We start from the raw sequence: 24,918 nt of genomic DNA on the forward strand, positions 1-24,918 counted from the left end.
TCCTGTTACCCTTCCTAAGGCTCTTTTTTAAAGCCGCTTTCCCCCACTCTTATAGGTACTTTTTAAGTTTCTTCTCATCTGCATACACTTATTCCCCTATTATTATTAATTATTATTATCAATCCACATTCTCTATGTGAAAGTATGCGGCACTTGTCTTTCTTGCTCATTCATTTGTGTATATACTGAACAGAAATTCACCTCTTTTCCTAGTCTTTACAACAGCATTTACCCAATTATCCTGGATTTATCTAAACTTAATCAAATCTAAGGTCTCATCTCCTAATTACATCATTATTTTTGAGGAAAATCTTTTATATATAAATTCTGGGTGCAACCTTAGATTCATGATGTCATTTTAGTACAAATATTTTATTCACTATCATGACAAGCATTACCCACTTCCCATAACTTTTCTTATTCACTATGATTCTTTTCTCTACTTAGTAATAGAACAACCTAACAATGCATGTTATTGGATTGTTAAGTACCTAGCTGCCATGTCTTTTCTTTATTTACATCCAATCATCTATAGTAATTGACCTCACATACATGAATTTTCCATCAATCATTTTTTTTAATGAGAAAGTGTGTATCATAACAAAATGGGAAGTTATAAAGCTCTGTCCCTTATACTTTTGGAAATACAGTAATGGGAAGGCCATTAATGGAACTGAAGATGTGGAGCTGAAATGTTATTAGAAAGGGGGAGTAGCAAGCCAATGTGAGGTGCACAGCTTATCACAATTAACTTTGCAACTTGGGAAATACAAAAAACCTAGAAGTATATTATGGTAACTATAAAATGTGTTCTTATTCATAGTGCTTCCCTTTGAGTTCTTTAGAGCTTACTCTATGTAGGCAATAATCAAGAGACAATTGATGTTATCATTTATAGTTTCAGTTCCTCTGACTTAAGGAAATTAATGCTCCTTGATGACCCCATCAAAAGTGGTCTCAGAAATGTACCAATTTACTTTTCAGATTTGAGGTGTGTATATTGGAGTTTGGGTCACTCAAATACACATTTAAGGCACCATGCTAAAAATTCGGGCATGCTTGATGAAGATCAGGATGCATTACAAAGCACCATGATTTTTTCCAATATCCTGCCTGACACATGGGGAAAACTTGTGGGAGCAGCAGACTGAGTACAGATACAGGTTGCTCAGCAGAGAGGAAATCACAAAAATAAAAACCTTCCTTTCAAATTTATTACTCCAGAAAAGCTGTTGACCCTGCTCCTCCATCAATCCATCCAGAAGGGAAAAGGCAAGAGAAGCCTTTGTTTTAATCCTATAAATATTTACCTACATAGACACAGAGAAAGATTATGTTAATGAAGTTACAATGTTTGTCAACATAACAGAACCAAGAAAATATCTATCAGAGAGTGATACTTTACTGCATATTTCGAAAAAAAAATCAGTTTGTGAATGAATGCAAGAAATAATCAAAAGAAAATCTATTGTAACATATCTTTCTAGAGTATTTAAGAGAACAGTCAATAGTAGTTTATCGCAGTTAGCACCTATAGTGATTGGTATGTGGAATTCATTATTCTAAACCCTTTAGTACTAAGTACCACAGGAATCCAAGTGTCAGCTGACTGCCCCATGTTGGGCTGCCATTTGTCAGGGACTAGCCACAACAAAAATAGTTCTTGCCCGGTTAAGTGCGTGAGGATTAGAAATATAGTAAAGAATATGAAGACACAAATGAAAATAATAAAACTGAAAAACATATAGGATAGTAGCAGGAGGGAATTCCAGTGAGTACTGAAAACTTGCCCACTTTTAATTTCCAACTGCTTAAAATACTCCTGATCCTAAAAGGTAGGAGTAAGACAAAAGACTGCATTAACATGATACAAGGTAATGAACATACCAATTGAAAGTCACGGGCTACATTGATAGTTAAACATTCCATTCCTAGAACAAAACAAGTCATGCTTATACCTTAGACCAAAACATTCTGTAGGCAAACCACTTCCTGGGTAGAATCCAAAGTTATCTTCATAAATGGAACTAGAACTTAGTTGGATCCTTAGATATAGACCACTGTTTGAGGTAGGAACATACCTACTTTGCTATTCTGGGTACAAGGTCTGCCTATTAGCCACACCTGTTGTTAATAACCTTGAGAAAGCAGAACTCTCTAATCAACATTTAGGTGGGACCTTATTTTGAGGTAAAAACACACTAACTTAGAAGGAACTAGAGGAAAGTTCCAACTCTCCGATTTTTGGTCAATGTGGAAACAGGCTCAAATTTTTGGGCCTCCACATCCAAGGAAAGAAACAATCAACTATTTAATATTGCCCCCCCAAAAAAGAGTTGATTTTAGACCTTAACTCACTTCTATAGGTCAGAAGTCAGTGCTCCAGGCTAAAGACTAATGCTTGTTAAAAAATTTCAAATTGCTTAATCACTCCCATTTTTTCATCACTTCTCTTAGGTGAACAATTTATATGAGATGATTCCTACAATACATGCAATTTTGGTTTTGAATGAATATAATCATTTTTCTGATATTATGGTAATACCAAATTGACTAAAGACTTAGGGATAAATGCATAAAATTGAGGACACACAATAATAATAATTATTGTGCTTCCCTATCATTTAGATTTCTAAAGAAAAGTATCAGAGAGAAAACTCCAAAGTTAAGTCAGTAACAATTTTAATATTCTGGAAATTATTATATTAAGGAAGAGGTAATGTGTTTTATATGGGTTCTAGTTGTTTTTATAGCATATTAATTAAAACATAGGAAATAAGACTAACTAGTTAATAATCGTGTGCCAGACATTACCAAGTGTAATCTCACAAAAACCTGTACTGTATTTTATTAGTCTCATGTTATTTAAGAAAACTAAAAAGTTTATGGATCAATTTTTGATATTTATTTTTTAACCATTGCTTATTATGCATGTAGGTAAAGAGAAACATGGAGAACAGTGAGTAAGGTACTAAGGCCCATTCTCTCTTTTCACCACAGGGGGGTCCAGTGATAAGAAGCAAGTCGTGAAGTTTACTTTCAGGAACCTTCATCTGTGAAGGTACCTCACTTGTTCCTGCTTGACTATTTTTTTTTAATTTTCTTTTTTTTATTCATTTATTAAAGATTTCTGTCTCTTCCCCACCACCGCCTCCCATTTCCCTCCCCCTCCCCCAGTCAAGTCCCCCTCCCTCGTCAGCCCAAAGAGCAATCAGGGTTCCCTGCCCTGTGGGAAGTCCAAGGACCACCCACCTCCATCCAGGTCTAGTAAGGTGAGCAACCAAACTGCCTAGGCTCCCACAAAGCCAATATGTGCAGTAGGATCAAAAACCCATTGCCATTGTTCTTGAGTTCTCAGTAGTCCTCCTTGTCCGCTATGTTCAGCGAGACCGGTTTTATCTCGGGCTTTTTTCAGACCCAGGCCAGCTGGCCTTGGTGAGTTCCCGATAGAACATCCCCATTGTCTCAGTGTGTGGGTGCACCCCTCGCGGACCTGAGTTCCTTGCTCATGCTCTCTCTCCTTCTGCTCCTGATTTGGACCTTGAGATTTCAGTCCAGTGCTCCAATGTGGGTCTCTGTCTCTGTCTCCTTTCATCGCCTGATGAAGGTTAATATTCAGGAGGATGACTATATGATTTTCTTTGGGTTCTCCTTCTTATTTAGCTTCTCTAAGATCACGAATTATAGGTTCAATGCCCTTTATTTATGGATAGAAACCAAATATGAGTGAGTACATCCCATGTTCCTCTTTTTGGGTCTGGCTTACCTCACTCAGGATAGTGTTTTCTATTTCCATCCATTTGCCTGCAAACTTCAAGAAGTCCTTGGTTTTTACTGCTGAGTAGCACTCTAATATGTATATATTCCATACTTTCTTCATCCATTCTTCAATTGAAGGGCATCTAGGTTGTTTCCAGGTTCTGGCTATTACAAACAGTGCTGCTATGAACATAGTAGAGCATATACTTTTGTTGTATGATAAGGCCTCTCTTGGGTATATTCCCAACACACTGAACCTGATAGAAGAGAAAGTGGGAAGTACTCTACAACACGTGGGCACAGGAGACCACTTCCTACATATAACCCCAGCAGCACAGACAGTAAGGGCCTCATTGAATAAATGGGACCTACTGAGACTGAGAAGCTTCTGTAAAGCAAAGGACACTGTCGCTAAGACAGAAAGGCAACCCACTGACTGGGAGAAGATCTTCACCAACCCCGCAACTGACAAAGGTCTGATCTCCAAAATATATAAAGAACTCAAGAAAATAGACCGTAAAAGGCTAATAGACTTCAAACTAAAATCAATCAAAATAGACAAAGAAGAACATTTCATATTAGTCACAGGAAAAGTCAAACACAAGGAAATTTTGATACTGAACGTCTATTTCCCAAATACAAGGGTACCCTCATAGGTAAAAGAAATACTACTGAAGCATAAATCACACATTAAACCCCACACACTAATAGTGAGAGACTTCAACACCCCCTCTCACTATTGGATAGATCTGTTAGACAGAAAACTAAGATAAATAAGAGAATTAACAGATGTTATGACTCAAATTGGCTTAATGAGAAATTAGGTTGTGATACTGCGAACATTTCCCTCAGCATTTTGTTGTTGTTGGATGTGCACCTGTCCGAAGTTGGAGACCCAAGTCTGGCAGTAAGCTAAATAACAAGGATATCAGGCCTACAGCTGTAAGTAACTGTGTTCTGTAAACAAACACATAAACTTGGAAGAAGCACCTAAAATTTAGGAAGGAATGTTGTCTTGCCAATAGCTTGATTGATTTCAGCCTACTGAGATCCCAAGAAAAAAAAATTGGCTAAGCAGTACCTGGAATCCAGCCCAGGAAGACTCAAACATAATAAATATGTTATTTTTAAAGCTTCTTTCGTGTGAGTTTCTCTGATGACATCTGTAAACTGTAGAGCAGGGGTACTCTGCATGAGCAGACACACATGACCTTCATGAACAGTTCACCTAGGTAGGCTCCACAACATAGGAGTGATTTTTCTTCCTTTTCCTAAAAAAGGCTCATTTGTAGTGTAAGACCATTAGGGGTAACTGGAAAGCTTAGCTTTGCTAAATGCTATAATTGGAGTCCAATTGGGGTCCAGGATCAGCATATCAACCAATGAAAACTTCTTTAAGAAGAGTTGGGCATGTAGTTCAGTAGAAAATGCTTGCCTATATGTGAAAGGTTCTCAGTTTGATCTCCACCTCTAAAAAAATAAACATAGCTAAATAAAATGAAATACAAGCCAGGCATGGTTTAAAGGCCTATAATTTATATAATGATATTCTATCATTCAGGCTATGATCCAGGAGAACCAAAAGTTCAAAATTTAAATGTGGTACATTATGAGTTTGAGCTAGGCCCAAGCAACAACACTTTACTGTACCATCTGAAAACAAAACCAAGCCAAACCAAAACAAAGAAAACTTTCTTCAAGGAGGATGATTTTATTTGTGAATTGATATCATTAACCAATGCATATTCTGTTTTTTCAGCATCGCAAAAGGATAAATTTTTATTGTTGCAAATAGCTGTATTTTATGGCTTTGAAGATTTTGCAAAGAAAATGATGCATGTCTGACTCAGATAGTAGAGGAAAATTATAAGCCTTGTCAAAGTACCATCAGATTTTAACAAATTAAAACACTGTTTTTTTCATTCACTTTTACTTCAATTTTTATAAAATGTGTAAAATTTATGCTTATAGTATAAAGTAAATAATTTTTAAATGGGACTTATTCATTCTTCTAATCTAGTCTTTGATTTAGTTTCTTATGTATTATTAAGCCATTATTGTTATTAATACTAGTACTAAATGTTAATATATATGAAAACTTAATGTACATATATATTTATTTGGTATGAAAAGAAGAAAATGTTGGTGCCATACAAATTTGCAAAAATGCATTGCAATGTATTTCAAGTTAAATAATAGTAATAAAATAATAATAGTAGTAATAAAATAAATAATAGTAATAAAATATATATTTTATTTTAAAAATTAGTACTACATTTTATTTCTTCATTGTAAATCAGGTGAGTCAGCTTTCTATTTCTGTGGCTGATATATGAGATAAATCATTTTTGAGAAAGAACACATTTTGACTTGAGATTCTAGACTTGCTTGACTCCATTATAGAATGTCATGATGGGAAAGAAAATCTGACCCATTCATGGATGTTGAGAAGCCAAAGAGAAGACACAGGAAGAAGCCCCAATTCCAGAATCTTTTTCACAGACACACGTGTAATACCATAGTTCCCTTTGACTTGGTCATACTTCTTAAAAGTTCCAGTGTGTCCTAGGAGTTTTCCAGAATGGCAACCAAACTTTAACATAGGTATCTTTGTAAGATATACAATACCCAAATTACAATAATTATTGCCAGCACACATTATTATACACATAATTTAAGTTTTCATACCTTTCCCTGTGAAATGGAAAATATCCTAATGGAGTCGATGTCAAATGCAAAAATAATTCATACTTTCAAATTTGCAATAACATATGAGATTATGGAGTGAAGAAAGCATATTCTTTACAGAGAATATGTGTAAGGCATAGTGCAAAGTACTAATTGATCTTCAAATAATAATTTTTGAATTCATTTAAAATATGATCCCTTTGTATGATAATTTGTCACATAGGATTTCTTGGGAAAATTCTACTTATTTCTTCCCTAATTTATTATTAATCAAGAATTATTTGATAAGTATTTTTTTTGTTTTACTGAGTTATATATTTTTACCCCTTCCCCTCTATTCCTCTCCTTTCTCATGATAACATTTTTTGTACTAAGAACATTTCTACTTTTACCAGACAAAGGCTTTGCAGAAAAATGTGTCTGGAGACTGGTTCTTGCCATTAATACTCATTCAAACAGTACTTCATCCTCTTTTTGCATAAGGGCTCAAGGCTCCCTCTGCTCTTCACAGGGGGCAGATTTGTGTTTAAATTATGCACAGTGGAAAAACAATGTTTGTAAAGACAGATTAATGAATCTAAACTAACCTAATAGAAGTATATGTGTAAACCAATTTGCATTAACAAAACGAGTTAACATGTTGTAAGGAATTTGGTGATTGATGTGGCTGAAAAAGTAATTGAATAAATCCATTTAGACATATAAGCTCTTACCTGAATCTATAGCAGACTGTAACTAAAGATGATTGCTGAAGTACCAGGGTTCTGAGACCATTGTGTTCTAAAAATAACCTTCCCTCCACGATGTCATTTCAGTTATTTATTGTGGTCAGAGCAACACAAATATAACTAATAGGAATGGAAATTTATTATAAAGCATGAATGTAGGTAATGGCCACCTTCCTTTAGGAATTCTGTAGGTACAGCATTGTATATAATCAATATCCAGCACTGAGATTATGGGTTTTGGATCACAAGATGTCATTGTTTTGGCAATTGTATATTATCAAAGCAAACATATTGCATTCAACCACATGGAAACAAATATTTACATATACATTGTGACTTTTAGTTCAAAAATACTTCAAATTACAACTGCACATATCGTCAGTTCTTTTGTATTTTACACAAAAGGAAGAATTGTTTACCAAATGAAAGTTGTACACAGTGGGTATCAAAGTTAGGGCACAAAGCAGGGATTTTTAACTTCTGCCTAATAAATTATTTTTGTTCCTTAGAAAATACTAAAATTCTCAGCATTTTTAAAACAAATGATCTAGAAAAATGTCCTTGACACTATGACGTGACCAATCAATTGGCATATTTAGGAAAAAAATATGTATTATAATGCATGCTATTTCTGTTCCTTAAGTAGGGCAATAAAACTGTCTCATTTGGTATAATTGTCAATTATATTAAGGATTCTGCTAAAGGATCACGATTTTCATGATTATTACCATCATTATCATCAAAATTTTCCAAAGGATAGTATTCAGTACTAGATTCTATTATACTTAAATGAATCAAGGCAAAATGCAATCTTGAGGTTGGAGAAAATTACCCTCTGTATCTTACTATTGGTTCCTGTGGTTCAAAAAAAAAATTGAACATTTAAAGACATTACAGCTACTAATACAAAATAGAATTATATAGAAAAAATGGTTTGGGAGAACACTGTATAAGAATCTCCATCATTTTATTTAGGAATTATATTTCTATAATAAACTATAAATTTGCTATGATAATATATTTTAAAGCAGTAAATAATAATTGCTTATATTCCTGAAGGTTACTTTACTGTTCGATTACTCAAAATGATTAAAATGAATAACTATTAAGATTGCTGTTATATAATTTTAGTTTATGAAAATGATTTTATAGACAAACAATTCATGTATCCCTACTGCTGCATTGAAATTAACAAATGAACTAAAATTTTCTTTTTTCTTGATTATTTATAACCAATAATTATGTAGTATAGATTGTATAAGAATGATTTGATCTTAATCAATTTTTTGCTCTAATTTAGTATCCATACTGACTTATGAATCAGAGTTCTTTACGTCTCCTAACTGCCGTCTTTTAACTTCTCTTTTTCTAAGTTTTGGCATAAATATTACCTTATTGAGAATAAATGAATCCAAATTAAAGAAAAATAGCTGATATTATGTAATTTTTCAACTTAATAGCTGAGTTAATTTAATTTATGGATATACTAAATTCTCTATGTTTAAAATGTTCAGAAATATATAATATAAAACATAATGTGGATGACTTGAGAATTGATTGAAGAAAGCGGCTTCTTCATAAAGGCAAACTATTATCTGCTCATAAAATGAATTTTTGGATTTTTTTTTTATTTTAACATATATGGTATCATTTACATTTGCCTTCCAATTTTACATATTGATGGAATTTTATCATGGAAGAAGTTTGTTGAAGAGGTGTACAGCATTCACCCTCCAGTCAAACAGTTATAATGCTTCCTCTTTTTGCCATTGTCAACCATCTTTAATCCACTGGTGACTTATATTTTTTTCTTAAAGAGATATCCTTTGAAATAATAGATAAGCTATACTATGATCTTTTGTTACAAAATGTAAAATATGTTAGCACGTTTTCTATTTAGGTTATGAATTTTATTTAGTTAATTGTGGAATTGTAACGCCAAACCACAGAATCTTAGTGGCATACACAGAGATGACTCAATCTGCTGGATCAAGCGGCTGGCTGTATGCCAAGAACACACTTAGTTAGAAATATGTATGAACACATTTGTGTCTTTGCATGGTTAGAGTTTGTTGAATAACCATATATTCACAAGGTACAGTGGTTTTGTTAGTAGCAATTTTCTAAATAATGTTGCTTTCCTGGATAGATTGCTGAAGCAAAGACAGGTTCTTTTATTCCAATCTTAATTACAATTATTAACTCTCAGATCACACTTTTTTTTATCACATAGTAAATACAGCCTATCAAATAAGAAGCCCAGTGCCAGGAATGATTGGAGAGTCGGGTCTCATAGATCTTCAAATATTACCAATTATCACTTTTTCTGTATGTTAACCTCCAGACCTTGATGGTAAGAACCTATTGCTGGAGACGCCCAATACTTGAGCTAGAACATGACTCAAGAACACGGTTCCTGTTTTCATAGAACATAGTGATCAAAGAAATCATGCCAGTTGTTACCAGGAAAGTCTGTCCCCACTAGCTCTCTTCTATGGGGGTAAAAGACACTATGCATTCCTCTGGAAGAGAAAAGTAGGAATGAAGCATATCCAGTGTGAAATCCAGAAAGTAAGGTACTAATGAGCGGAGCAGGATATGTCAATTATTTCAAAAGTAGTGTAAATGCTATGGGAGTAACCAACCACCTTCTGATCTAACTTGGCAAGCTGGAACTCATTCTTGACACAGTTACTTAGGTCTTCCAACAAGCTGTATTTTAAATAAAAGCATACTAATGAAATAAAAAGCATTTGCTAGGCATTGTCTTACATTAAGCCCTCAAATAAGAAATACATAGTAATATCCAATTTAAAAAAATCATTTGGATAAAACTATTTATTGTAAGTCCCATAAACGGAGAGCATGTATTCATTGGGTGGGGTGGGGGGCAAAACAAAACTAGGAAAACAGCAGCAGCAATACATGCACTCTCTTAGATGATGTTCACAAAGCTTATGATCTCATTTTTGATGGAGGAAGGTCATTGGTAATGAACACACTGCCTTGGCCCATTTTGATAGGCCATCCCTTAGGTGGGTGGAGTAGGCAGAACAGAATGCTGGGAGGAAGAGGAAGTGAGCTCAGACTGGATAGCTCTCCTCTCTGGGGCAGATACCTCAGAAAGAGGCCATGCTCCCCTCTCCCAGGCAGACACGATGAAGCAAGCCGCCAGGTCAGACATGCTGAATCTTTCCCAGTAAGACCGGTGCTACACAGTTTATTAGAGATGGGTTGATCGAGATATCCGAATCAGCCAGTAAGGGCTAGAGCTAATGGGCCAAGCAGTATTTAAAAGAACACAATTTGTGTGTTGTTATTTCTGGTGTAAAGCTAGCTGTGTTGGAGCCGGGCAGGACGAAAAGCAGACCCGCAGCTCCCCACTACACATTTTTGTTTTGTCTTTCTTTATTTTTGTTGTTTTTCTTCAGGCCTTTGTTTGACAATATATATATTTACCCCAAATATATATTTATATATATATATTTAATTATATATTTAATTAATTATATATTTAAATATATATATAATTAATATATAATATATATGATATATATATATATATATAAACAAATATATATTTACCCCAAACTGAGAGTTCAGAGAGATGAAGGAAGGATTCTGTCAGATGCAGAAAGTTTAATTAATGAGTTTATTTGAGGCATTTATGGCAGGAACATAAGTAATCTATGTATAGATTTAAAACTAAAATGTCCCACTCCAGTCTTTTAAGTTTCTATCTCAGCATACCTAAGATTTCTTATAGTTAGTGCAGCAGAGAGTGGTACCTGGAATCTCAGAGTAGAGTCTTGGATTTTATTCCTCTACCACCAGAGACATTGTTAATACTCTCATGGCAGACCTCATTGTCTGCTATATTGTCTTTATTTCATTGCCATAGCCCTGGACCAAGGCATCTTTAGGATCTCACCACCGCTTTGTTTCATAACAGCAATGGTAATCTAAGTCTAGAAGGAAAAACTATATTGCAGTCAATCATAGAGCATTCAATTAAGTAACAAAGTAATTTTCAAATGCAAATGTTATGATATTAATGACACAGATAGATGAAACATGGATGGATAGATGATAGATAGATAGATAGATAGATAGATAGATAGATACATACATACATACATACATACATACATACATAGATACATAGATAGACTCGTTTTTTTGTTTCTACAGATATCCAAGACTTTGGTGAAATCACATACAGAAAGATGTGTTGATACAGAAATAATAGAAGCAAAGCCCATTTTTAGTGACATTATTCAAGAGACAAGAACCATTTCCCTTACATATGCCACATGGTAGAAGTCCTTTGTCATTCTGGTTTAAGAGTGGAAGCCAGATGCGATTTTCTCAGAGAAAAAAAAAAATACCACAACCAGGTAAGCATCATTGAGTTTGAATTTGGACCATGGTTCCTGTCAGCTCTCAGATGTCTACTCTAGAGTGATTAAAGTTGTGGGACAGTACAGTCCAGTAGAGGGACAGGTGGTGGAGAGGCCTTTGTAAAGGAAAGACCCATTTCTAGAGTGCCCTCAGTAACCAAAGAATCACAGCACTTGATAGGATATGGAGCTAAGTACAAGAATACATGGAGTAGGTAAGAAGAAAGGAAGACTGACTGGGAAAAGAATAGCATCCAGCTGACCTAAAGAGGAGAAATAGGTTACTGTAGTGGGGAGAGAACAGGGGCAAAAGAACAAAGCATAACACATATATATGCAAACTCAAAGTTTTTGTATTGACTTTATGCTAACTTAAAAACAATTAAAAATATACTAAGTATGCATGAAAACATCACAAACATGCATTTTGATTTCTTCTTTAGACAGTGGTGTCATGATGTTTATATAATAATACCACATTGTAAGAGTGTGTTTGTTCACTCACAAGAAACCCTCTTAGCATGTGAATTATTCATTGAAATGAACTAAAAAGTCACTTGAGGAAATTCTTTCTACAACCTTTTTCCCTCTGAAAGATATTCAGCTCTGCGAAAAAAAAATGCATTGTTAGTAGTTTATATACAAACTCTCCCTCTTTAAAAAGTTGCAGCTCCCAGAATAACTTATGCCTAGAAAACATTTTGGAAACAATTATTCCCCGCACTCCCATGACTTCAAACATACTCTTCACACACACAGCAAAAGCAAACAGCTTTATTTTCCTTATTTGAAACTTCTAAGTACACTTATTATCTCTGTTATTTACCTGCATTTAATTGCTCAAGGTTTCAGCCATTTAAACAAGTCAATATTTCAGCAATTCTATTTCTTTTAAGCATAATACTCTTATTGTGGTCTATTAATTATGCATCCTGCCTGCCTAAGCTCTTACAAAGGATGTTTTACATTTAAAAACATGATTTCTAGGCTGACACAAAATAGTAAATGTCAATCATTTCTTACCATTGTGTCAATAAGAGCATGTGAAAAATTTCAATATTAAATAAATATGATACATATAATCATAAATGTCTGTAGATAGATGTCATAAGATACAAATACCATGGCACTATAATAAGAACAGTGAGTGGTACAGTGAAGTACCCTATAAAAACTTTATCTTCAAGAAAAGACGTGAGATCACTTATGAAATCACTAAAATTAAAATTTCCAGAACTCTGAAAATTATAGTTTTGCAGAAATCAGAGGAGAATTTACCAAACAAAACTAAATGATTCTCAGTAAAATCCATGAGTATTAGAGAATTGGAATAGATTATCTTTTTCTCCTACTTGACTTCCTCAGTAGCTTCTGTAATAAAATTTTTCTGAAATTATAATTAAGTCACTTCCACTTTCATCCCTCCAAATCTTTCCATGAACCCCATTTCTCTCCTTCAAATAGAAAGATAGCTGGGTAGATACATAGATACGTAGATAGACACATACATAGATAGATAGTTGGATAGATGGATGTTAGGCAGACAAATATTCCTAGATGCACAAATGCAACCTGTCCAGTCTGTATTCTTCTTGTACATATATGTTTTCAGGACTGACCTTGTAGGTAGATAACCAATTGGTGTGCTCTTCTCTGGGAGAGAATTTTCTTTTGTTCTTAGCACTTTTAGTAACCTGTAATTATTTGTGTAGGACTGGGCCCCTAGAACTTTCCCCATCTCCATTAAAATTCTATTGGTATTGTCTCCTTTCAACTCATATTTAAGAAGTTATATTCTTGATATTTTATGGGTATACCTGAAAGCAAAAAAAAAAAAAGTGTCTTAGCAAGGAAAAAGGGGAGCTTAAGAAGATTTAAGTGAGTACAGCAAGCACAATATAAAAATAGAAGGGTAGGCTTTAATCAGGAATCAGGAAAATGAAGTTATATAAAAGTGGATTAGGGGGATGATTAACCAAAGATAAGGGTGTATAGAGTAGACACATGGAAACCTGTTACTTTATAATCAAATACAAAACTTAATATACTAAATATTTTGAATGACAATATCATGGCTATGACTCTCTCTCTCTCTCTCTCTCTCTCTCTCTCTCTCTCTCTCTCTCTCTCTCGTTCTTCAGACAAGGTTTCTCTGTAGTTTTGGCTCTTGTCCTGGTACTTGCTCTGTAGACCAGGATGACATCAGAATCAGAGATGTGTGCCTGTCTCTGCCTCCTGATGGGATTTAAAAAGTGCATCATCACCACCACTCAGCCCATGGCTCTTTCTCTTGATTATCCTTTATACTTGGATAGCAAAAACCTATTGACGAAGTCAAATACATACTTTATGACAAAAGCAGAAAAATTTTAAAACTGACCTGAAAGTTTCCTCAATACTGAATGCTTTCACAATCCCAGAAATTTCTATTCAGGCAGTTGAGTATGGATGAGTATCATCACTGGCTTTTGCATATTACAGTACCAACTTGACAGGCAAAAGGTGTCTCCTAGCATAAAGGTGGCACAGCTTTATTAGGGTAACAAAATGCTTTCTAATTGAAACTGTGACCTGCATCTCAGGAGGGAATTCACCTAAGGTACTGTAGACCTGGTCAAGTGACAATGACTGGAAGTTCATTAGCCCCAGTAATAAATTGAGTACTTTTGAAAATGTCTTCAAACTGTCTCTGAAATATTAATTCTATACACATAGAATGGTGCTATTATCAATCTTGATTTATAAAAGCTTCTCTTAGCATGGGCAGAAAGTTATATGGAAAGCCCATGGCTTATCAACAAGTTGAGAACAGGTGATGGTTGAATAATCAGCCTTGAGTGGAAACACATGGTGCTTTCTATACAGCTCTATAAACACCATGGAATGAGAAGCAGAAGGAATGAGACAATGGAGAAGAGTGCTATAAAATAGTTTCTTGAAGAGATAACATGACTATGACATCATGAACTCAGATAAGTTTCCGCTGTCTGCATAAGACTGGCCTAAGTCTTGGCCCAAAATCATTCAGTCATACATGGCAAGGGGGTTATGGAGTTGAGCCTTGTCCAAAAGACTTCAGTCAATTGATGGTGGAGAAATCATTGTCCTTACTGATGTAGCCATTTTCCTTAAAGTACATGCCCGTGTGAGCGGCTCTTGTTAAAAAACATTGAATGCCCAGGCAGTGGCACACGCCTTAATCCCAGCACTTGAGAAGCAGAGGCAGGCAGATCTCTGTGAGCTGAAAATCAGCCTGGTGTACAAGAACTAGTTCCAGCAGAGGCTCCAAAGCTACAGAGAAATCCAGCTTGAAAAGCCAAACCAAACCAAACCAAACAAAACCAACCAACCAACCTAATAAACAAACAAACAAATAACAACAACAACAAAACCCAATGGATCACAAAGTAAAAAGAGAAAAGAGATGAAATGAAATCCGGAGTTTAGTAAATTGTTGGGGCAGGGGGAACTTGTAGAGTTGGGAAGAAGGTAAAGGAAGTAGAGAGATGAATGTGATAGAATGTATTACTTGTATGAAGTTGCCAGAGAAGATTAATTAAAAATGAATAAAATAAGTTAAAAATGACTACTTTTTTCATATAGTGATAGCGAATAAATTAATAATAATTTTGAAAACTGATGCAGGAGCAAAAAGAAAAGATAATACCTTTAATTCTGTGTATTTTGACCTCATATCTATTGCCGTCACAGTACTCTATATGTCTTCTAAAATATCTGACCATGTTCTCTGTGTGTTTCAAACTTCCTCTACAAAAAAGTCCTATATTACACTAGTATGTAAATACATTAATAACCTCTTAATTAATAAAAGGAAAATGGATAGCACTGTTTAACTTGTTACTGGAAAAACATTGACCCTATTTAGTATTTCCAGTTCCACTGTCTTGGTCCCACTTTTATAACCTGATGGCTGCAATCGCTATCACTAAGTCTTCCTGCAATTCTTATTGCATAAGTTCTGTTGCCTCACTCTAAACAAACTGTCTGTCATCCTGGGTTAAGAGAGGAAAGATGCATTCTGATTCACCTTTAATTTGTATCAGTTCAACCTGGTGGAAAGAGTATGACAGAGCAGAGAAATTCAGAGAGCAGAGATTGGAATAGAGAAAGGCTAAGACCAGAGATAACCCCCAAGGACATGCCCCACATGATCATGTTAGAGCTAATTATTTCAGAAAATGCCCACAGGGACATCCAGAGTTACGGTTTGCTGATATCCTAGACGCTTCTTAATCCAATCAACTTGGTAAATATGATTAGCAATTTCACTCCACAGCTTGAGTTTTGCAAGACACCCACAACTCCCACACTCATAACACTTCTGTTTCAGCTTCTTTTCTAAGTAAAGTTCTGATGACTTATTACTTTCCTTTCAACAATGTTATTTTTGCCTCCATACATTTGTCTTTCATTTTTCTTGAATTTGTATATTTAAATAGTTTATACATAAATATGTTGATTCGATTACATTTCTATGAATCATTAAGAACTATTAGAAATAAATATTTCTCCTTCATTATTTGAATATTCCAACATTATTTGGATTTTATTTTCTGGTCTAGATCCATAAGATTTACGTTTCAACATTGGTATTCAGTTTTCTAAATAGACTGTGACATTAATACACAGCATATAAACCTCTGATGACAATGACTGTGTTTGTTGCTTACTAGTTCTACTGACTGTGTTCCTAGATAATTTGGTTAAAGAAGAGCTCTGGGATTGCGATAGAACAGAGCGAATATAGTTCATAGCATTGTCTAACTCATCCTGCAGATATTGATGTAAAATGAGTTGTTGAATGTTGTAATCTCCACTGTACAGCCACTATTGATCTTTCTCAGTGAGTCAATATGTTCTTACTTTATGCTCAAGTAACTTAGACAATTGAGGAAGACCACAGATTTCAAAGCTAAATTCTTTACTTTGGTCTACTAACTGTGCTCAAAAAAAAAAAAAAAAAAAAAAAAAAAAAAAAAAAAAAAAAAAAAAAAAAAAAAAAAAAAAAAAAAAAAAAAAAAAATCAACGCTTAAATTCCACTCTCTCTTCATTGAACTGTCAAGACAAAATAACAGAATTCTTTTGCAAGAATCATGTCACACAGTTAAGATTTGATTTTCTGTGATCTCCCTTAACTCTGATATATAGGCAGCAAAAGAAAGCTTGCTAATAATGGAACTGGTAAGATAATACTCCTAAGTCAGGCAATTCCGCTATCCTGAATCTTCCATCTACCAACATTTAGTAGAGGGAAAGTTCCCAATTTCTCTAGCTTTAAATTTATCATCTTTAACATGTGAGTTATAAGGGCTTGAGAGATGGCTGAACAAAAGGTAAGAGATCTCCCAGGATTTTTAGCACACCCAAGTGGAAAACATACCCTGTAACTCCAAATTTGTGTTATCCAATACATTTCTCTGCTCTCTATAGACACCCACACACAGAGTGCATACACCTGAAAAGATGCACACATATACACAAATAAAAGCAAACCCTAAAATCTTTACAAATATCAACAATAATAGTATTCTTACCAGAGTGAGGATGAGGATTTATATAAAACCAGTAAGATTGCAAACAGATTCTTTACTTTTGCCTTCTTGAATACACTCTGTCTTTTGCTTTCTATTGGCGTAATAAAACACCATGAAAATAAAAGAAGCAACTTGGGGAGGAGAGGGTTCATTTGGCTTAAGTTTTCAGCCTACCATTAAGGAAATCAAGAAAAGGGCTGAAATAGCATGACCGCAGAGGAGTGCTGCTTCCTGGGTTTCTCTCAACAGCTGCTCAGACTGCTTTCTGTGAGATCCAGGATCACCTGCCCTGAAGTGCTCCTGGTAGGTTGGCCTTCCCACATAATCAGTAATCAAGAAAATGCTTTCTCAGCCTTACTTTAGAGGCTAGTCTGATAGAGGCAGTTCCTCATTTGATTTTTCCTTTTCCTAGATGATTTTACCATGGATGTAGTAAACTAAAGCAAACCAACCAACTAACCAGCACATTATCTAATCATACATCAGTTTATCAGTTTTCTGTGTGGAAAAACTAACTCAGATGACTTAATAGTGTACACTGGATAATCGAGGAAACAATCACATCAAAATGCATAGCAGAGGCTTACAAATATTTGTCCACAACTCCACCCATTTTACTTATCTTTCAATGGCTATGAAAAATCACCAATTCATTAAAGAAAGCATTTTAATTTAGGACTTAGATTTCCAGAGGGTTAGAGTCCAGGACCATTGTGGCAGAAAGCATGGCAACAAAGAGGCAGCGTGATTCCAGAGTAATAGAGGACAGCTACATTGGGATCCACTAGCACTAGGCAGAGAGAATCATCCAGGAATGGGCATGGGCTTTTGAAATGTCAAAGTCTACCTGCAGTACATGTCCTAATTCTTCCCAAATTATTCCACCAACTAGGGACCAAGTAATTAAATGTGAACCTAGGCGGAACATTCTTACTCAAACAACCATGACACTAAAGATGTAGAACAAATTCTATATTCTTCTTGAGGATAAAAGTGTTTGTACCACACATTCAATAGAGTATTTTCTCTGGCTCTTAAATCACCGAGTCATTGGAATGGAAGAAAGTTAACACTTGGTCATTTCCTGAAACCCCAGACAAAAATGAGGAATGTTTGAATGGCTGTAACAGCTCTTCTAAACCAATTGTTCTCAACAGTGGGAGAATGAGTTGTCTTTACAACTTACACATTTCTCAATGAAGAATTATTCATATCTTTTCCCGGCTGCTGAATAAGGATTGGTCTACTACTGAGTCTACATCTGACAAGAGATGAACTGGATAATTATGAGAAGTGATGTACTCTTGAATGTTTGTGTAGGTTCTTCCAAGTTTCCTTGTGTCTACCATTATCGATTGGGCTTCACGTTTTCTCTGAAATGGTTTACATACACATTATGTACCCCAACATTAGGACCTCTGAGCTAGAGCCTTGGTCCAACAGCAGCCAGTCCTTGAATGCTGGTGGACATTTTTATTCATGAGTCTCCCATAGACTACAGAAATAAGTGTCTCGTATACATATTCTTCAACAATCTACCCACAAGTTCCACAGTTTGAGAATGAGTCAGAAAGCAGGTGTTTCTCAAAAATTCTTTCCTTATTTAGATGAAAATGAGAGGGAAATGCACTGAATGCTTCACCCTTTTTCTTTTCTTTTCTACCTTTTTTTTATCAAGACAGACAGAAGTGTGTATACTCTTAATGCACCAACTTTTCTGGATGCATTTCTACGGGCTGTTTTATACCATTTTGGCCTTCGGGAGTGGTGCATTTTATCTCTGGAGGCTGAAAAGAAAAAGGGCAGCTGTTTACACTAGTATAAATATTTGAGAAGAAGTGATAATTTATGTCAGGGCTTACTGGTGAGATCCATCGTCTGAATAGGGCCACTCTGACAAAGGTGATAAAGGTAGTTGTCCCATATAACATGTGAAACTCACACAAGAGAGTCAAGGGAAAAGAAGAAACAAATGAATAGTTCCGAACAACAGAGGAGATCAAACAAATCCCCAGAAACTGGCTTGAATATAATGATGATTCCCAACAAAGATGTCAAAAGAACAGTGATAAAGAAACTCACTAATGTCTGAAGAACAATTCAACAAAGAGCTAGAAATATATAAAAGCAACTCGAGAAAACAGAAATCATACAACTAAAACTCAATAATGACACAAAAGCAGGATAGATCACATCTGTTTAATTGGTTTGTGACTCCATATGGAGCTAATTGTATAATTGGCATTCCTAAATAATTATGAACACACAATGCCCAAAAGTGAGTTCAAAATTAAACATGTAATAAATCTGACATATTTAAGGCACTGTTCATCTATGTTGCATCATGAAACGTCAGTGCAGCCATGGTCTAAAAACAGATGTGCCTTCATGATGCACAGAACAGACAAATGCTATCTGGAATACCTTGCGTGCAGATCTGAAATTACTTATTTTTTAATTCCATAGCTTTAATGCACATATAAAGTTTCTGCTCCTAAATAAACATAATACCTTAGTTAGGAAAAAATAAAAATTTTAATAGGCTTTCTCATGACTCCATTCTCTAACACACAAGAAACATATCTTTGCAATGTATTTATTCTATTACAATATTTGACTTTAAGAATTCCTGTTCATGAGACTGACTTGAGTTTCATTAAGAAAGTTTTCAATGAATTTTAGCTTGGATTTAAAACAAGATTCCCAATATGATTGAAAATATGATTTTGCCATTTTGTATTATTACTTTCAATACTAGCATTACCATTATTAATAAGTTCAAAATGTCATCAACTCTGAAAAGTGTTAAAGATGTTTTGTAACCTGAGGTATCAAATATTCTATCAAGATATAATTATTTATGTAAATCCATTAACCACTTCTTTCTTCTCATTACTAAGAAAATTTGATTATGTACTATAAGCCTAGGTAATAACCTAGCTAATAAACTCAATCTGTAAAAGCAGTAGGACCATGGCGGGATCATTTGCCTGTTGACTAACTATTTTGTAAATTTCTATGCTTATAGAAACAACAGTGCCTCCTCTCCCCAATAAGAGAAACCAGTTTCTTACAAAGAGTAAGGGTAAAGGCAGACTCATGACTGCTCAAGACACTCAGAGTAAATAGAAATATGGATGTGGTAACAACTGTCAGTCTTTTATGTATGATCAGAAAGTATATAAGGGTTAGAAAATCATTTAAAGAGTTACAGAATGTCATACTCTAGACTGGAAGCAACTACACAATCATTAACACACAACAACTGCTGTAAATTGCTGGCACAGGGTCCATACAAAACTGGCTCAATCCACAATCTGTCAGCAAAGTAGAAGGTGCTCACAATCCCACGTTCTTTACTTCTGGGCCAGTAGATGCATTTGATACTTCTTGGGGAAGAGGAATCATTGTCTTTAGTTGTGTAACTACTGCTGGGCCTACTCAGTTCCAAGGGATAACTTCAAACCCATGATCATGCAGACAGCTAGATTACAAAACAAAATTAGTAACCCGAGTGATAAATCACGGTACTGGAAACAAGAGAGTAACAGTTCCAAAAGACTAGTAAGAACTCCGCAGAAAATGAAAATAAGAGCAATTTCTCTTTTGCATTTTCACTCTTGGTTCTACTTGTGTCTCATACTGGCAATAAAGATTCAGAATCCTCAAAGTCATTCTTAATTTTCAGTCTGATATGTACAAATTTGGCCAACATACTCTAAATATCAGCTCCCTTATGAGGAAGTGCAAAGTACTTACTGTATTAACCTACAGTATCCATATGAAATACAATCTTTATTACATAATCAATCAGTGTGCATCATGATCAGTAATAAATTAAGGCCCTTTCTGAGACTATTGATGATCTGTCACTAAGAATCAGGTATTCAATTCTTGCTGAAACAAGTATGTTATGACCTCCTTTTGCAGTGATAAACAGCTTATAACAATTGAAAATTAAAGGATAATTAGCCACCAGAGGAGAGATGTAGCACAGGGATGAAAAGTGACATCCATGGAAATGAAATTTGCATGGGAGACATAATTATAAAGAGACAGTTCATCACCTCTCCAGCTTTCAGCTTTCCTAAGTTTCCTATGTTTCCTTGTGTAGGGTTGAGATCTCATGAGCCTTGGTGTACTCATTAGTATCATCTTTGATCAGGTCACAATTAAGCAGATTTTATGTACAAAGCTTCTACTATATAATAAATATATATTAGAATATCCATTTTGTAGCCTATCCACAATATCTGTGAGACCAACAGATTTAACTGTATTTTTCAGAGACTATATAAAATTTGTTGCTAAATTGCTAAAGTAATAAAATTTTCTTCAGGTACATTCTATGATTGTGAAGTAGATGATTAATGTAGTTGTTGAGTAAGCCATGAGTCGATCTTTCTGAGAAATAACAAAATTCAATGTATTATTTCATTTAGTTTTTGCTAGTAATTAATGTTTTTGGTGAACTCTGAAAATGATATTGAAGTACTTGAGTAAAAACAAGAAAAACCACAAATAAACAAAATAAATAAAGTTATATGTAGTAGTGATTTAATAAAACATTTAAAAAAATCATACTGTTTTCATAATGGGTAACTTCTTGTGTAACTTGTTTATTTTTTTTCTTTAAAGCAATGACTAATCCAGATGTTTCAATAGGTTCCTACTTCTTGTAAGTAGTTTTATATTATGCCATGTATAGTGATAATACTATGCTATTTTAGAACAAACTAGATGGCAAAAATAAATGCTAAATAAAGTACTTAGGAAAGCATGAGTGTATGATCTAGTAGTTTATACATTCATGACAAAGAAACATCATCTTCTACAAAGTGTTATGTGTAACAGACCTCTCTCCTACAGGAAGCTGGAGAGTATTTGTTCTAAAGTCAACTCAATCTTGATAAATACATTATTTCAATTGAACTTTTTCTATTGAATGTTTGCAATTTACTGTGCTTTCTCCAATCTTGAATTTATTGGATCATTTTATGTGCAATTTTTATGACAAATAAACAGGCTACAAGACTTTATAATTAAATATAAAGTAGCATATATATATATATATATATATATATATATATATATATATGTTTGACAGAAAAACACTTGAATAAAATACTTAGGACTTAGTGATCTAAGATTGTCAGCAACTCTTTTATATGAATCTCTCATATAGGAAAAGTTCAGTTAAATCAATTAATGATTACTTCTTTTGTCCTAGAGTAATCCCAAATCCCTATGTAGTTCTATTCTTGGGTAGACTTAAACAAGTAATGAGTAAACATGAGAAATATTCTAGTACCTTTTAATAAGACTGATCTAAAACAAAACTTAATTAACATCCCTTGATTTTTCTGCAACTCATGTTTTTACTTCATCAGTTAGTATTGATCAATAAACAAAGATATATCAGGCTGTTTTACTGCATAGCTGGACTATGAAAAATTCAAGAGAACATCACAAAAACTTTTAAAATAATATCATATTCTGTATGTCATTAAAATTAAGTTAGAAACATACTTGAGTAAGACTTCTGGGCCTAGCTATGAATAACAACCATCAGCTCTTGTTGAAAGTGAATATCCCTTTCTTTTTTTCTGTTCTGTGCAGAAAGGAAAGGCAAAATTTTATTTTCCTTTAGATTGAAATACTTCATACAAAATTTTCTATACATTTCCGCTGTCACAATTTAATATCTGTATTTGGACAAGAATATTAATTTCATGTGAATGGTACACATTATCAGAAATATTAGACTCATACCTCTATGTTATCACATTTCTAATCCTAGGAACCATTACTACACAATGTGAGATTAATAGGATGTGTGACTCTGTGTCTAAAGAATGAATATGAAGGTCATCCTGATGCACCCCTAAAAGCCCAGATATTTGTCAGGTCATTTCCAAAATTAAGTATGCCTCAAAATCACATTAAACATATGGTCCAAATCTATATTATTATCCAATTGACTTCTTGAATTATTATTATCCACATTTCCCAGATATCACAATACATGTTGTATAAATTTGTCTGCATGGTATAATTGTTATAGTATAACACAAGATCACTCTGTATTTTAGAAAAAAAAAATGAAGTTCCTAAAGCTAAATAATTTATCAACTCCCATTTTCTTATTTCTTTCTCTCTACTTACAATATTCTTTGTTGGATGAATAATTTTGAACTCAATCATTTGGTGTCTTATATTTTTTGTTCTTCTAGAATACCAAAATACAAAGGAATTTGTATTTTGTAATATTTGTAATATTGAGGAAAAGCATTGAAATGAATGTAAACAGTCCATTGTAATGCAATGATATTTGTCTTACTTTTTGACAATGTATCACGACAATTTATCAAGCTAAAAAAATCTACTGTTAATATATATTCAACACAACATTATTTCCAGATAATATATGTTAAAATACAATTTAAAGATATATAATGTTTGTAAATGCCCTAAACCCTCGTGTTAGCAATTATGATCATCAAGCCAGATGATAAATTGAACACACACATACGCATACACACAAACACGCAAAAGTAAAGACAAGCAACAATAAAGACATACTCTTTTTTCATGCATATGTTCTTCTTACTTTCCCTTGTTCTAATAAACAGCAGGTCACAAAAATCATGGAGAAGAAAGTGTTTATTTCTTGTTACAGCATTCAATACACATGAAAGGAAGTCAAGGAAGGAAATTCATGAAGTCACCTGGCAGCAGGAACTGAAGCAAAGACTGCAGAGGAAGGATGCTTACTGGCTTGCTCTCCATGGCCTGCCCATTCTGCTTTCTTTTACAGTCCTGGACCACCTGTCAATGCCTCCACTGAGAGTTGGCTGGGCTCTCCCAGATCGATCATTACTCACGAAAATGCCTTATAGATTTGCCTACAGGCAATGGAGTAGAAACAATTACTTATTCAAGATTCCTTCTTCTGAGACGACTCTAACATATCAAGCTGACAAAAGAAATAAAAACAAGCAAATAATAAAACCAAAAACCTAACCAGGTCAATGTGAATAAAACCTAAAATTATAAAACTAAAACTATAATGAAAAAAGACCTTGACTAAGAAGCCATTGATAAGGCACTGGAACTTGTTTCTACTGCATGTACTGGATTTTTGCGACCCTAGTCTATTTGGTTGCAAAGCTTCCTAGGTCTGGATGTGTGTATGTGTGTGTGTGTGGGGGGGGGGGTTGGACCTCCCACAGGGCAGGGTTCCCATGCCCACTCTTAAGGAGGGAGGAGGGTGACTGGGGGAGCAGAAGGGGAATGGGAGGAGGGAAGGAAGTGTAAATTTTTGAATGGAAAAAATTATTTCATTGCTGCATCAAAAAATAAAATAAAAACAAATAGTAACAAAAGTTCTCTATATATACAGAATATGTGAGAGGAAATTGACACCTGAAGATCAATTGAATGAACTAAGGGGTTATGTCATGTTGCAGTATTGAAGGTGGGCACTGTAGTTTGTTCATTCAGTTCAAGTTTATAATACATGTGATTGTGTTTACAGCCCTTCTTCATTTTTAAATTGACATACTTTAAAAGATGGAACTCTAAATGCAAATTTTTTTTTAATTTATTTTCAAGACAGGGTTTTTTTCCGTAGCTTTTTGGGTTCCTATCCTGGAACTAGCTCTTGTAGACCAGACTGACCTCAAACTCAACAGAGATCCACCTGCCTCTGTGTCCCAAGTGCTGGGATTAAAGGCGTGTGCCACCACTGCCCAGTTGAGAAATTGTATTCTTTTTTTTTAAATATA

The sequence above is a fragment of the Alexandromys fortis genome, unplaced genomic scaffold (assembly GCF_014885135.2).
Source record: "Alexandromys fortis isolate MF-2015 unplaced genomic scaffold, M_Fortis_MF-2015_v1.1 scaffold_0, whole genome shotgun sequence".
In the NCBI taxonomy this organism is placed as follows: domain Eukaryota; kingdom Metazoa; phylum Chordata; class Mammalia; order Rodentia; family Cricetidae; genus Alexandromys; species Alexandromys fortis.